This window comes from Pollicipes pollicipes, unplaced genomic scaffold (genome assembly GCF_011947565.3).
Source record: "Pollicipes pollicipes isolate AB1234 unplaced genomic scaffold, Ppol_2.1 Scaffold_2555;HRSCAF=2994_pilon_pilon_pilon, whole genome shotgun sequence".
NCBI classification, from domain to species: Eukaryota; Metazoa; Arthropoda; class Thecostraca; order Pollicipedomorpha; family Pollicipedidae; genus Pollicipes; species Pollicipes pollicipes.
Window position 1 is genome coordinate 9,678,771 of NW_023596136.1, and position 13,477 is coordinate 9,692,247.

A 13,477-nucleotide genomic window follows, 5' to 3' on the forward strand; every position below is an offset into this window, starting at 1 on the left:
CCCCTCTAGATTTTTATGCACCTTTCTATATAATTGTCCCTTCGCTCTTATTTGGCATGCAACTCAGACCTAATCCTTGGTGTGCCTCGTCCCGCAGAACGCATCTGCGAAAGATGCTCTTCGGCAAGATCTATTTGTGCAGTGCGCCACTGAAAGTATCTGGCGAATCAAGGCCAAATAACTGCTTGTGGGCGCAGCCGGTCATTGCATAATCTCTGCAGGATCAAATTAGTCAGACTTCAGAACATGAACTTCTGTCCGGCCGCCTGGTTTTGAGTCCATCCGGGCACGATGGCCGATAGTCCTATCATTGGTCGGAAGCGTGGGGTTGATAACCCCGAAGGCGTACGCAGAGCGGAGCGGTGGAAATCCCCGACTGTGGAGATCAGATAAGGTCAGATGGGATCAAGATCACGTTGCATCGCATTGTTCTTGTATGAAAATTGAAGAACTAGTTTTAAGAACCTTAATAACATTAGATCTACTACTCTTACGTTTAATTGCCACCGCTTAGTGTGTCCAATCCTAAATTAAGCCGAGTCTGGTTGTACGGTGTGACTGGGTTGATCATGTAATATTATCTTGTTTCCACTGGAGCGTGATGTACCAATCGTTACACGTTCTGACCTGTCTGTGAGGGGCGGTAAGTCTGTAATACCGCTGCAACATTTCGACCAGGGCAGGTCGAGTTATCGGACCTGCCCAGTTCGTCCGGAAAGGAACAGGTACAGCCTCAGCTCTCACCGGAAGGGAGTACTATATTCGGGAACTGCTCAGTAGGTAATATATTCGGGAGCATGGAGAGCGCCGACCAACATTTTGCCGCCACAGCCCAACATATACACGCTGGCAACGCTAGTCTGTTCACATCCGTCCTCTCAGCTGGCTAGAGGGCCTACCTTCCGCACCACCCACCCGTCGCAGGGTGGGTTCGAGTCGCTTCAGGCGCCCGCTGTTTACCTTTGCCAGGTGTGACCCGCGGCCGGTGGCAGCGGCCGCGGCTAGAGGTCAGGTGACAGCAGAGGGCAGGACGGACCGCGGCGAGCGCCGCGGCACGTTACGCTTTCGCTACCAAATTCATCCGCTGACCTGGCATTGCGCGATCGCACGCTAGAGGTCAGGGCTCAAACGCAAGCACCGCTCAGCGTGAGCTCTGGTCCCAGAAATCATCCGGTCAAAAGATCCGGATTAGGTATTCGAAGAAATGATGGCATGTTCTGTTCTGAATGGTTCTCAACGGTTCAAAGCTGAAGTCGTGCAAATAAAGACGCACCATACTCTGACGTCACTCGACGCATTGAACCCAGTGGCGTCCTGTGTATGTGTCGACTGTGTCGGCTGCACATGTGCCACTGTCGACCATGTCGGTTGGCGTCAGCTGTACGTGTGTCACTGTCGACCATGTTGGCTACACACGTGTCGGCTGCGACGGTCGCACGTGCGTCACTCTCGGCCATGCTGGATGCACACCTGTCGACTGTTGCAGACGCGGCCCACGTGCCGTACACGCCGTCCGTCCAGTACCTGGCCACCGGTAGCCAGGGCGTCATACGGTGTCACATCAAGGCCAACCCGCCCATCCAGTTCGTCACGTGGTACCGCAACCGGCGCGACTACGACCCGAAGAACGTCACCGGCGTCTCCCTCCTGCCCAACGGGTCATTGCTCATCGACAAGGTCCGCCGCAGTCGTTGCTTACTCGCGCGGACTGGGTGTATGTGATGCGCTCTCTCGACTGGATGTTTGTGATGAGCAATGATACATTTGTTATATGGTCTTACCGGACTTGACAGGCTCATTTCCATTGTCTAAATCCATTTGCAATGCCGGCTTAACTTTTGGAAGGAAGATTGAGGAGATGCGCGATCTACTGTTACAGACTGGGAATCGTGATTTGCTCTCGCTGACTATGCATCCGTCATAGCTCCCACAACTCCACTTCGCATCACTGAGAGCCGCGACCATGAATATTAGAGATGGAAGAATGTATTCCAGCCTCGTGAGGAAAAATGAGGGATCTCAGTACACCCATAATCGCTGCAACTTTTATCCAAAAGTTATTTGAAATTACATGACATCGTCGGTTGCAGTGCAGGAGAGCTTGCCATCTGTTGAAACAATCAGGGAGTTTTAGGACTTATAAATTGTATTGAATTTACATTTGCAAGTGATGAACTTGAAACAGTCCAAGGCCATGTGAAGACACCCTGAGCTTGACGCTCGCTGTCAATCATTTTGCGGCCAGAAGACCTTCGAGCGCCGTCACCTCTTCACTTCCACACTCCTGTCCAGTGATCTCCCCGCCGCTTGTCAGTGGTCTGAGGTGCCCCGCCGCTGGTCAGTGGTCTGAGGTACCCGCCGCTGGTCAGTGGCCTGAGGTGCCCCGCCGCTGGTCAGTGGTCTGAGGTACCCGCCGCTGGTCAGTGGCCTGAGGTGCCCCGCCGCTGGTAAGTGGCCTGAGGTGCCCCGCCGCTGGTCAGTGGGCTGAGGTGCCCCGCCGCTGGTCAGTGGGCTGAGGTGCCCCGCCGCTGGTCAATGGCGTGAGGTGCCCCGCCGCTGGTCAGTGGCCTGAGGTGCCCCGCCGCTGGTCAGTGGCCTGAAATACCCGCCGCTGTTCAGTGGCCTGAGGTACCCCGCCGCTGGTCAGTGGTCTGAGGTACCCGCCGCTGGTCAGTGGTCTGAGGTGCCCCGCCGCTGGTCAGTGGTCTGAGGTGCCCCGCCGCTGGTCAGTGGTCTGAGGTGCCCCGCCACTGGTCAGTGGTCTGAGGTGCCCCGCCGCTGGTCAGTGGTCTGAGGTGCCCCGCCACTGGTCAGTGGCCTGAGGTGCCCCGCCACTGGTCAGTGGCCTGAGATACCCGCCGCTGGTCAGTGGCCTGGGGTACCCGCCGCTGGTCAGTGGCCTGAGATACCCCTCGTGCCAGTTGTGCTGACCCGTACCGGGCGCTCCCAGGTGAGCGCCGCCCACCAGTTGTGGTGACCCGTACCGAGTGCTCCCATCAGTTGTGCTGACCCGTACCGGGCGCTCCCAGGTGAGCGCCGCCCACCAGTTGTGGTGACCCGTACCGAGTGCTCCCATCAGTTGTGGTGACCCGTACCGGGCGCTCCCAGGTGAGCACCGCCCAACAGTTGTGGTGACCCGTACCGAGTGCTCCCACCAGTTGCGCTGACCCGTACCCGGTGCCCCCAGGTGAGCGCCGCCCACCAGGGCACCTACCGGTGCAGACCGTTCAATCTGTACGGCACCGGCGGCGAGTCGGGCGAGATGCAGGTGGTGGTGCGCGAGCCGCCCCGCTTCGTCGTCCGGCCAACAACCTGTACCAGCGGCGCGTGCAGGACACCATCCGGATGCCGTGCGTGGTGCAGGGCTCGCCGCCGCCCGAGGTCACCTGGAGACGGGTCAGTGGAGGGGGTAACGCTCTAGGTCACCTGGAGACAGGTCAGTGGAGGGGTAACGCTCTAGGTCACCTGGAGACGGGTCAGTGGAGGGGGTAACACTCTAGGTCACCTGGAGACGGGTCAGTGGAGGGGTAACACTCTAGGTCACCTGGAGACGGGTCAGTGGAGGGGTAGCACTCTAGGTCACCTGGAGACGGGTCAGTGGAGGGGTAACGCTCTAGGTCACCTGGAGACAGGTCAGTGGAGGGGTAGCGCTCTAGGTCACCTGGAGACGGGTCAGTGAGATGTACTGCGCCCATCAGAGCCGCTGACAGTTGGATAATGTCTGATCGTGCTGTACCCGCAGCGTGCGGATAGGCAGGGGTATTTCTGTAATGCATACATTAATGTCTGGTAGATCCATTATTATATGAATGGCATCGCTCCCTTGTATCGCATATATTTAAGAAACGCGTCGTCTCGACTAAGTTTACTGACATGTGACTGGCTTCTCTGTGACTGTCCTCTGTATTATTAAATCAAACCCTCGGCGTGATCTGCCCCAAACCGAGAGTTGATGCTCGAAGTTGTGCTCAAAGCCCACTGAATGTGAATGTGTGTTTGACTTTTGCTAGACAATGCAACGCGCCCCGTCCGCGTTGGACGGACCCCTTGCCCTGTAGCCGGCCCTGATCAGCAGAGGTGACGAGCGCGCGGCGAGCGGCGCCTCCCAGCGCCGGGTCCTGACCGTCGGCTGACCCCTGCTGCAGCACGACAATCAGAGTTTGCCCAGTGACCGCGTGATACTAGAAGAGGGCAACATCACCATCCGACTGCTGCGCAAGTCCGACTTCGGCTACTACGAGTGCGTGGCCCGCAACAGCGTGGCCACCATCGTCACCTCTACCCAGGTGCCGAGAACGGGAAGCCAGGGGAGGCGCCGGGCACGTGCTGTGGTGGAGGATGGACAGAGGCTATGTGAAACAGGGAGAAAAAGTTTGGAGGAGATCATGATACAAAAAGACTTATTGAAAGGAGGGATAGTGCAGGCTATACGGATAGGCAGGAAAAGAAACCCAGCCGCAAAGAAGAAAGCATCTGGAGTTGGGGTAGACACAGAAAGCGATGGAAGGAAGAGGGAAGCATTGGACGGAAAAAGGGTTGTGATAAAAACATTAGGTGCACGGTATTACAGAAAACGTCGGAGAAAGAACGGAGAAAGACTATAATCTCCTGGTTTTTCTCATTTTTAGTCCTGTATCCGAAAATACTTGTTAAACGAATGCATCATACAAACATTGAGATATATTACGAAAGTATTAGATGTTTCAAACACTGTTCGTGGTAACGTCTCCGTGTGCGCCGCTAGAAAGGTTGAGCCAAATGACTGCTGGATATTTCCGTTTAACCAGTGACTAATGGTAGATTAAATCTCGGCTGTCCTCAGCATGATAACGGATGATAGCATGTCCAAACACTATGTTATTCAGGGGCTTCTCTCAATGTCACTCGTCTCCCCAGCTTGTGGTCGAGGGGACGACAACTCATCCGCCACACGACATCACAACCAACGCCTCCAGCTACGCCATCACCATCCGCTGGCTGCCGGGCTATAGCGGCGGGGACAGCTTCGACCAGAAGTACGCCGTATGGTGAGTTAGGTCAATGTCAGCTGAACGTCACACGAACTGCCGTCCGGCTAACCCAGCGCCTTCTGCGTAGCGGCTGGAGCACTCTCTAAGGTCCGCGGCCGGTGATCTGTCCACAAAATCCGTTTTTCTTCCCAACCGAATCATTTTTCTAAACCCAACGATCGTGACTTCCGTTGATGTTGCCGGGTCCGGTGCGAAACTGCGCGTGAATAAAATCATGCGGTTTTATAACTCGCATGCAGAAAAATATAATAGAAAGCGTTCAGATAACTATGAGCAACTGTCTTGAAAATGACAACATGGTTGGGCAGTCAGCGTTTCTGTGTTCCTCCAAAAATAGGCTACAATGTGGTCCGCACGCTCCACATCACGAGGTTTTCCGGCATCGGCTGGATTGTGCAGGTGAAAAAGTGTCTTTGAAGGTCGGCAACCAGAGGTTAGCGTTGGGAAGGTTACGTGCATAGGTGTAGGCTACCATATCACATGGCGCTATGGAATACAAGTATCATATGGCAAAACAAGTCACATTTTCCGTAGCTATAAAGGTCCCTTCTGCGGTATGAGTATGTACTATGTACACCTATGTATGCTATGTACACCTATGTATAGTGGTACATAGATGCATACAAGTGTCATATGTGCAACGCACATCATCACCACCCGGACGTACATAGATACCGTCATGTAAGTTATATCTCAGTATAGGCTAATAAAGGCTACAAGCATTTATAACCCTCACACCAGTCTTATCATTAATAGGTAACTGCATCGTTAGCGTTGATGCTTAGGTTAACGTATAGGTTAGAAATTAACGAGGCATTATTTAGTATACTATATATTCTTATCTTATCTTATTATGGCATTAATTATTGACTTTTTTCTGCAAAGCCCGCTAAAAGATGAACAAGCTTTCGTTCGATTCATACCAAGGCTGAGATCATTCACACATCACCAGATGACTGTGTTAAGGGCTCATTCCTCTTTGTGATACTTTCACACAAATTTTAATCGTCTTGGCAAGCTATTGGCTCTTATTTGCTACTCTATTATTATGCTGACGACCATTCTTCATCCGTTAGGAAGATCACCGGGGTATCGTTTGAAGCCTGGCTGAATTTGGACCGGCCAATGCCTGGCGATCTGAATAGACGAAATCAGTTAACTTCGATATGTTAGATTGGTTGCATTGGTTGACTTACTCTAGGGCTGGATCTGTTTTTGGCCGGTGTGCGTAAGCTTGTTTGCAATGTGGAAATTTTGTTTTTCCCATGTCTAGCGAGTTGGGAGGTGTAACTACCTTGTTGTTGCAAGGTTGTAGGAATGCTCGCCTGGTCAAACATATTGCATTCAATTACTTTGAGAACATTACAGTACTACTTACATCAAAGTCCTTAAATTGGGTACTTGTTGCTGGAAACTCGTGGAGCTGCAAATATATCAGCCTGGCAGAATGTGACGGGCTGGGACGGGCAGCGGGAGCCACAACTCCGGTTGGTTCGCTTCAAGACCCGCTCGACCTGCAGCCTTGCTCGCAGGTACGGGCCTTTCGGAGCATAGCAAACTTGGTTATGGGACAAGACGCTTTGAGTTCCAAGGCGAAACAGTTTGCGCTATTTCGTTTTCCTGTTGCGATCTAGCGGGCGGAATTCTTTACTGTCAGCAATATATTGCGTCATATCTCCCCAGCCCACCAAAATTTGCGCCCAAAATTGACGTCCGCGATTGCTTAAGCTGGGTGCCAGTCGCTGGCGACAAAGAAAAGCGGCCGCCTGAACATTGCTCAACACATTTTCCTTGGCGGCATCTTTCATGCCAATGCTGCTGTGTTGATATGACGGCGTTCAAAGTAACACGAGTAAGTGATACTACACGACTTCATCGCTTTTACTTCGGCAAACGGTGTAAAAAACTTCGAGACCTGGACGCCTGTTATCGCGACGCGTTTATCGACCATGCCGTATTGCAGGTATCAACAGGAAGGCACCGGCAATTGGAACACATACGAGATCAAACCGACAGGGAGCTCCTACAACCAGGTGACCATCTACCAGCTGCTGCCGGACACCGCGTACGAGCTGATGGTGGCCGCCAAGAACGACATCGGCGACCGCATGTACTCCGACAAGGTCACCGTCAGGACGCTCGGTACGTTGGCGCCGGCGGGCGCCGGGTTGGCGGGCGGTGCCTGTGGCGTTCGTGCGCTGCCCTGACGCGGTCATGGACCGGACACCAGGACCCGTCGTCCGGGTCAGGCTGGGACGCTCCGGCTCGGTACCCAGCCCGCTGATGTCGCTCTAGTCTGGCCCGCGTCTGCACCGGCGGCGTTAGGCTGTGACGAAGAATAACGCTGTGATTAACCGTCGTTGAACTGCCAATCATACGCAGTGTATGGAATTGTCGAGGCCGCTACGACCCTAGATTTTGTGTGCTTTCGCCAGATGTTGGGGAATCGGCGAAGACTGACCGGCAGTAGACCCGAAAGCCTCTAAGAAAAAGGCGTCTGACGGTTCCGGTAAGCCAACATTCTTGCGAAACACAAGGATAGACATTCAACAGAGACAAGTTGCCAGTCCTGGTCCACTTGATTTTGCTGCCACGCACTAAATTAAGGGTGGGGTTTTCAGATCCGCGTCCTTTTGTTGGTGGCGAATCGTTCGTGGGGACACTCGGGCTGCCCAGCGCCGCGCCTACGCTGCAACCTCACCCACAGGCGTCTGCGAAGCACCGTCCCCTTCACGTGGCGCCTTCACCGGGCCGGTGAGCAGCAGCCGGTGTCGATGCGTCAGATGTGGCGATGCTCCTCAGGTCCGCTTCCGGGAGCGCCGCTCGAGGTGAACGTCACGGAGTCGAGCGGCGGCTTCCTGGTGTCGTGGCAGCCGCCGCTGGAAAACCCGCACGTGCCGGTGCTGTACTACTCGGTGGAGCTGAAGCCGGCCGACGGCGAGTGGAAGCCGCTGGGCGAGCGTCGGCTCACCAAGACGCGCTACACAGGTACTGTTGACCTGACAGGGGCAGTGCACAGGCGGCACAGGTAGCGGAACACCAAGACACGCTACACAGGTACTGTTGACCTGACAGGGGCAGTGCACAGGCGGCACAGGGAGCGGGACACCAAGACACGCTACACAGGTACTAGCCGACCTGACAGGGGCAGTGCACAGGCGGCACAGGGAGCGGGACACCAAGACACGCTACACAGGTACTGTTGACCTGACAGGGGCAGTCCACAGGCGGCACAGGGAGCGGGACACCAAGACACGCCACACAGGTACTGGCCGACCTGACAGGGGCAGTCCACAGGCGGCACAGGGAGCGGGGACACCAAGACACGCTACACAGGTACTGTTGACCTGACAGGGGCAGTCCACAGGCGGCACAGGGAGCGGGACACCAAGACACGCTACACAGGTACTGGCCGACCTGACAGGGGCAGTCCACAGGCGGCACAGGGAGCGGGACACCAAGACACGCTACGGTACTGGCCGACCTGACAGGGGCAGTCCACAGGCGGCACAGGGAGCGGGACACCAAGACACGCTACACAGGTACTGGCCGACCTGACAGGGGCAGTGCACAGGCGGCACAGGGAGCGGGACACCAAGACACGCTACGGTACTGGCCGACCTGACAGGGGCAGTCCACAGGCGGCACAGGGAGCGGGACACCAAGACACGCTACGGTACTGGCCGACCTGACAGGGGCAGTGCACAGGCGGCACAGGGAGCGGGACACCAAGACACGCTACACAGGTACTGTTGACCTGACAGGGGCAGTCCACAGGCGGCACAGGTAGCGGGACACCAAGACACGCTACACAGGTACTGTTGACCTGACAGGGGCAGTGCACAGGCGGCACAGGGAGCGGGACACCAAGACACGCTACACAGGTACTGGCCGACCTGACAGGGGCAGTCCACAGGCGGCACAGGGAGCGGGACACCAAGACACGCTACACAGGTACTGTTGACCTGACAGGGGCAGTCCACAGGCGGCACAGGGAGCGGGACACCAAGACACGCTACACAGGTACTGTTGACCTGACAGGGGCAGTGCACAGGCGGCACAGGGAGCGGGACACCAAGACACGCTACACAGGTACTAGCCGACCTGACAGGGGCAGTGCACAGGCGGCACAGGGAGCGGGACACCAAGACACGCTACACAGGTACTGTTGACCTGACAGGGGCAGTCCACAGGCGGCACAGGTAGCGGGACACCAAGACACGCTACACAGGTACTGTTGGCCTGACAGGGGCAGTCCAAAGGCGGCACAGGGAGCGGGACACCAAGACACGCTACGGCACCAGCCGACCTCAGCTTTACTTGGGTCGATCTGTCAGTCCAAGTTTCATTATGCCAGTGAAGTCGTAAGTGTACACGTGAGAAAGCACAAAAGCGTGCCACCATCACGGAGTACAGCCACGTGTATCAGAACAAACCCACCCGGCAGACGAGGCTGACGTCACGTGGCACTGATTTTCAGTTGAATAGTTACCCCTAGGACATATACCATTGCTATTGCCAAGGGGGGGAGGGTTTGCCTTTTTATGAAACGGTGGTGAAAACTATATATATATATATATATATATATATATATATATATATATATATATATATATATATATATATATATGTATGTATAATATGCATATATGTGTGTAGGCGACCCAAACAGCTAACTTCGAAGCGAGCGACGGCCGGCACTAACCCTACTAGAATCCGAAATTTAAATCTCACGTGAATATGCGCAGCTCTTCTCTTTAAATCTATAATCTGTGACGCAAGTGATCATCCACACGCCAAAAGAGCGTATTGGGCCGGGCTATATGCATGCATCGGTATTGGCCTACAGAACCAACCTATTTTTGTTCGCTCACACCACACAGATTCTAGCTAAGAGATCATTGGTTTGCATGGCGGTGCTATAAATCTGGGAATATGATGGAATCACGTGAGTGTTTCCTCAAAACCGACGCACATGGGGCTGTGCCACTGCCAACTCGCAGAGAGCGCCTGTCGCAAGCCATTTACAGTGTCTCACCGATGGCTGATTTCCAGTAGTGGGCAGGAATTCCTGAAACCGTCAATCCGTGAATGAACTGGTTTTTTATCTTAATAGACTTCCGCTCTCGTTAACGTCGCTAACAATTCACGGAATCTTTAAGATCGGTTTAGTTTTTGTCTGCTGTCTTTGGGGCTGTTATTTTTTATACAAATTTTCATATGAGTTCAGAGCGTTAGCCTTTGCACCAGTGGTGGGTGACTCCATGGTTTGAGCCTTGATAATATGAGTAAAGGGTAGACAATGGTAGACGTTGACAAACTTCCTGTTGGCACGCATGGGGGTTGTGTTGGGACTGCCCCCTGACATCTCCTGGATGAAGCCCTGGCCATGCCGCATCAGTTAAGTGATTTCGATGCTGGTGTTGTATTATAAGCGACGTACAAAACCTGAAACCTAAAAAACTTATTCAAAGTCAGGGATTAGATATCACACTAATCATGAAATAGTGTCATCACAGTTTAAGTAACCGATTACCAATCCGTGTTTTGCCACAAACAGCCTGTCGCTTGGGGGCGGGGCACTGCTACTTGGTCATATACCTTGGCATAGCTCCACTTCTTGTGGTCTGGAGAAATCTATGACTTAGCTCATGCTTTATGCCTGCCAATGCCTGTTGCATTGCCTGTCGTCAATGTGCTGGTCGACAATGCCTGTCGCTATTTTTTTTTTGGTCGAATTAGGAATGTACCATTGGCAGAAGCATTGTGCACAGCTAGCAGAAACCAATGAAACTAGTTATAAGTGGGAAACCTGCGGCAGTTAAGTCTCGATCCACCTTTTAAAAAGACTTACGGGATATAGATCAGCTGGGAACTGGAAAACGTTTTCAGAAATGAACAGTTTAACGGATTAACTTTAATATACGCTAACGTATTTAGTGATTTAGAGGCTTGACTTCAATTTTACAAGTTTCTCAGTGAGCGATTTGCCTCTAAGGCTGAAGCTTTAGGTCATCTCTGGCAGACTCTGCTGGTTTCAACAATATCTTTGACAGAGATAAGGTACTTAACAAAATCATGACCACCACTGAGTGTGCCGCTCAGTTCGACGCATTACACCGTGCTCAAAGCACGGCAAATGCTAAATTACTCTTCCAATAAAAACTTTTAAGCAGATCTAACGCTTTTGGGCTGCGAACACAGCAGATGAGCAAGGTGTTGGATGTGCGGCCACATGGACACCAAGCACCATCCCATCACGAGTTTTGCATGATCCGAGCCTGAGACACTGGCGCCTTCGTGGCCGCAATCCCCCCCCCCCCCCCCCCCCGCTACCGCCGGGGCTGACCGCGCGTCTGACCCGGCGGCGCCGCTGTCCGACAGTGAAGCAGCTGCAGGGAGGACGCACCTACTACTTCAAGGTGCTGGCGCACTCGCACGACGGCTGGCGAGAGAGCGAGACCGTCAAGTACGTGGTGCCCGACCACGTGCAGAAGAAGGCCATCACGGCAGCGCTGGTCGGCGGCCTCCTGCTGCTCATCGTGTCCATCATCCTCTCCGTCTGCACCGTCAAAATATGCAATAAGCGCAAGCGCCGAAAACAGGAGAAAGGTGAGCGGACAGTGCTCTCAGCTGGCCACTAGCTGCAGAGCGTAACGATGAGTACGGAATACGATAAAAAATACATTTTGCGTCTTAATTCTTGAGGTGGTACCTTTTTACATGCGTGCTGTTCAGGGAGCATATGGCTGTCACTGGATGTTCCATTTGTTAGTGGTGATCTGGTAGACACGTTTTTCACTAACATATGGTGAGCGGAAAGACAGCAGAGACAGCTCTTCAGTTAGCAACTCTCAAATGGATCCATGCCACAGCTCAGACAGTCCGTAGTATTCGTAGGTGAACACAGTATACTGTAATCGCAGTCCTACAAACATTTTAAACGAAACAGGGCATTTAAAATGACGATAGTATATCAGACAGAATTGTCCGTGCCTTATCACGGCTGCTTATATTTTCGAACCAATGGCGACTTCAGTGTAATTGGTCATGGCGGCGGGCGACTGAGTCGTGTTAGCTAAAATATCCGTCGTGAGCGTCATGACACAACATGGTGGCCTATCGAGTATTATATCTGATATGCTCGCTTTTTTATAAGATACAACAGCACGAGCAGCAGGAAAGCACGGCACAGTGACCTGTGCCATGTTATGAAACACCCGCGTCTCTTCCGGCAGAGTACAACATGGTGGCGTGCCGGGTTACTGAGGCTCGCAGCAGCGTCAGCAGCCCGGTGCCTTTAAATAAGTAAGTACGTCCATATATATATATATATATATATATATATATATATGTATCCATTGAAAGTTCAGATGCACTTATGTCACGTCTTTCAACGGTGTGGCGTGCTCATTTTCCATGATATTCCAAATTTCAGGGGCGTTTTGTAGTTACTGCGTGGCCAGCCAATGATGGCTACTGTGTACGGCAACTGATGTGTGTCCAGGCAGCTGACGATGGCGGTGGTAACAGCAACCCATCAATCCCTGCACACCTTGTCATCGCATCAATGTAAGGCCAGACAGCCGATGCCTGCGATGCGGACACCTCACAAGATGTTTCCCTCGCTCTTCACAGGACTCTGGATAGGGGAGAGAACTCCTCGCTGGAACATTACTAGACGACTGCCAGATGACCTGAACATTACTAGACGACTGCCAGAAGACGTGAACACAAAGGTGGGGGGCCGCGCGATCAGACGTAACTGCCTGGTGATCAGTCGGCTGGCCCGGGGGTGTCGCAGACTCCGCAGCACCGCCGGTCAGGAGGAGCGTCGCAGACTCCGCGGCACCGCCGGTCAGGAGGAGCGTCGCAGACTCCGCGGCACTGCCGGTCAGGAGGACCGTCGCAGACTCCGCGGCACTGCCGGTTAGGGGGAGCGTCGCAGACTCCGCAGCACCGCCGGTCAGGAGGAGCGTCGCAGACTCCGCAGCATCGCCGGTCAGGAGGAGCGTCGCAGACTCCGCGGCACTGCCGGTCAGGAGGAGCGTCGCAGACTCCGCAGCACCGCCGGTCAGGAGGAGCGTCGCAGACTCCGCGGCACCGCCGGCCAGGAGGAGCGTCGCAGACTCCGCGGCACCGCCGGTCAGGAGGAGCGTCGCAGACTCCGCGGCACCGCCGGCCAGCAGGAGCGTCGCAGACTCCGCGGCACCGCCGGCCAGCAGGAGTGTCGCAGACTCCGCGGGACCGCCGGCCAGCCGAGGCGCGCAACACGTCTATGTTCGAGCTGCCGCTTGCGCAGCCCAAGCCAATCCCCAATGTCGTCGCGGATCGTGTGGGCCCAGTGCGGCAGACAGAGACGCCCCGATTTGCGTCGCATGTATCCGACTTCTACCAGAGCTGAGTCCACATGAGGCACCGAGCCCCCCCCCCCCCCTCCCCCACGG

At 54.2% G+C, this 13,477-nt stretch overlaps 1 pseudogene; it reads left to right on the forward strand.

Annotated features, from left to right (window-relative positions):
• LOC119108501 (protein turtle-like) overlaps positions 1-12,982 on the forward strand; it is a 34,510-nt pseudogene extending 21,528 nt beyond the window's left edge.
• The last annotated feature ends 495 nt before the right edge of the window (positions 12,983-13,477 follow it).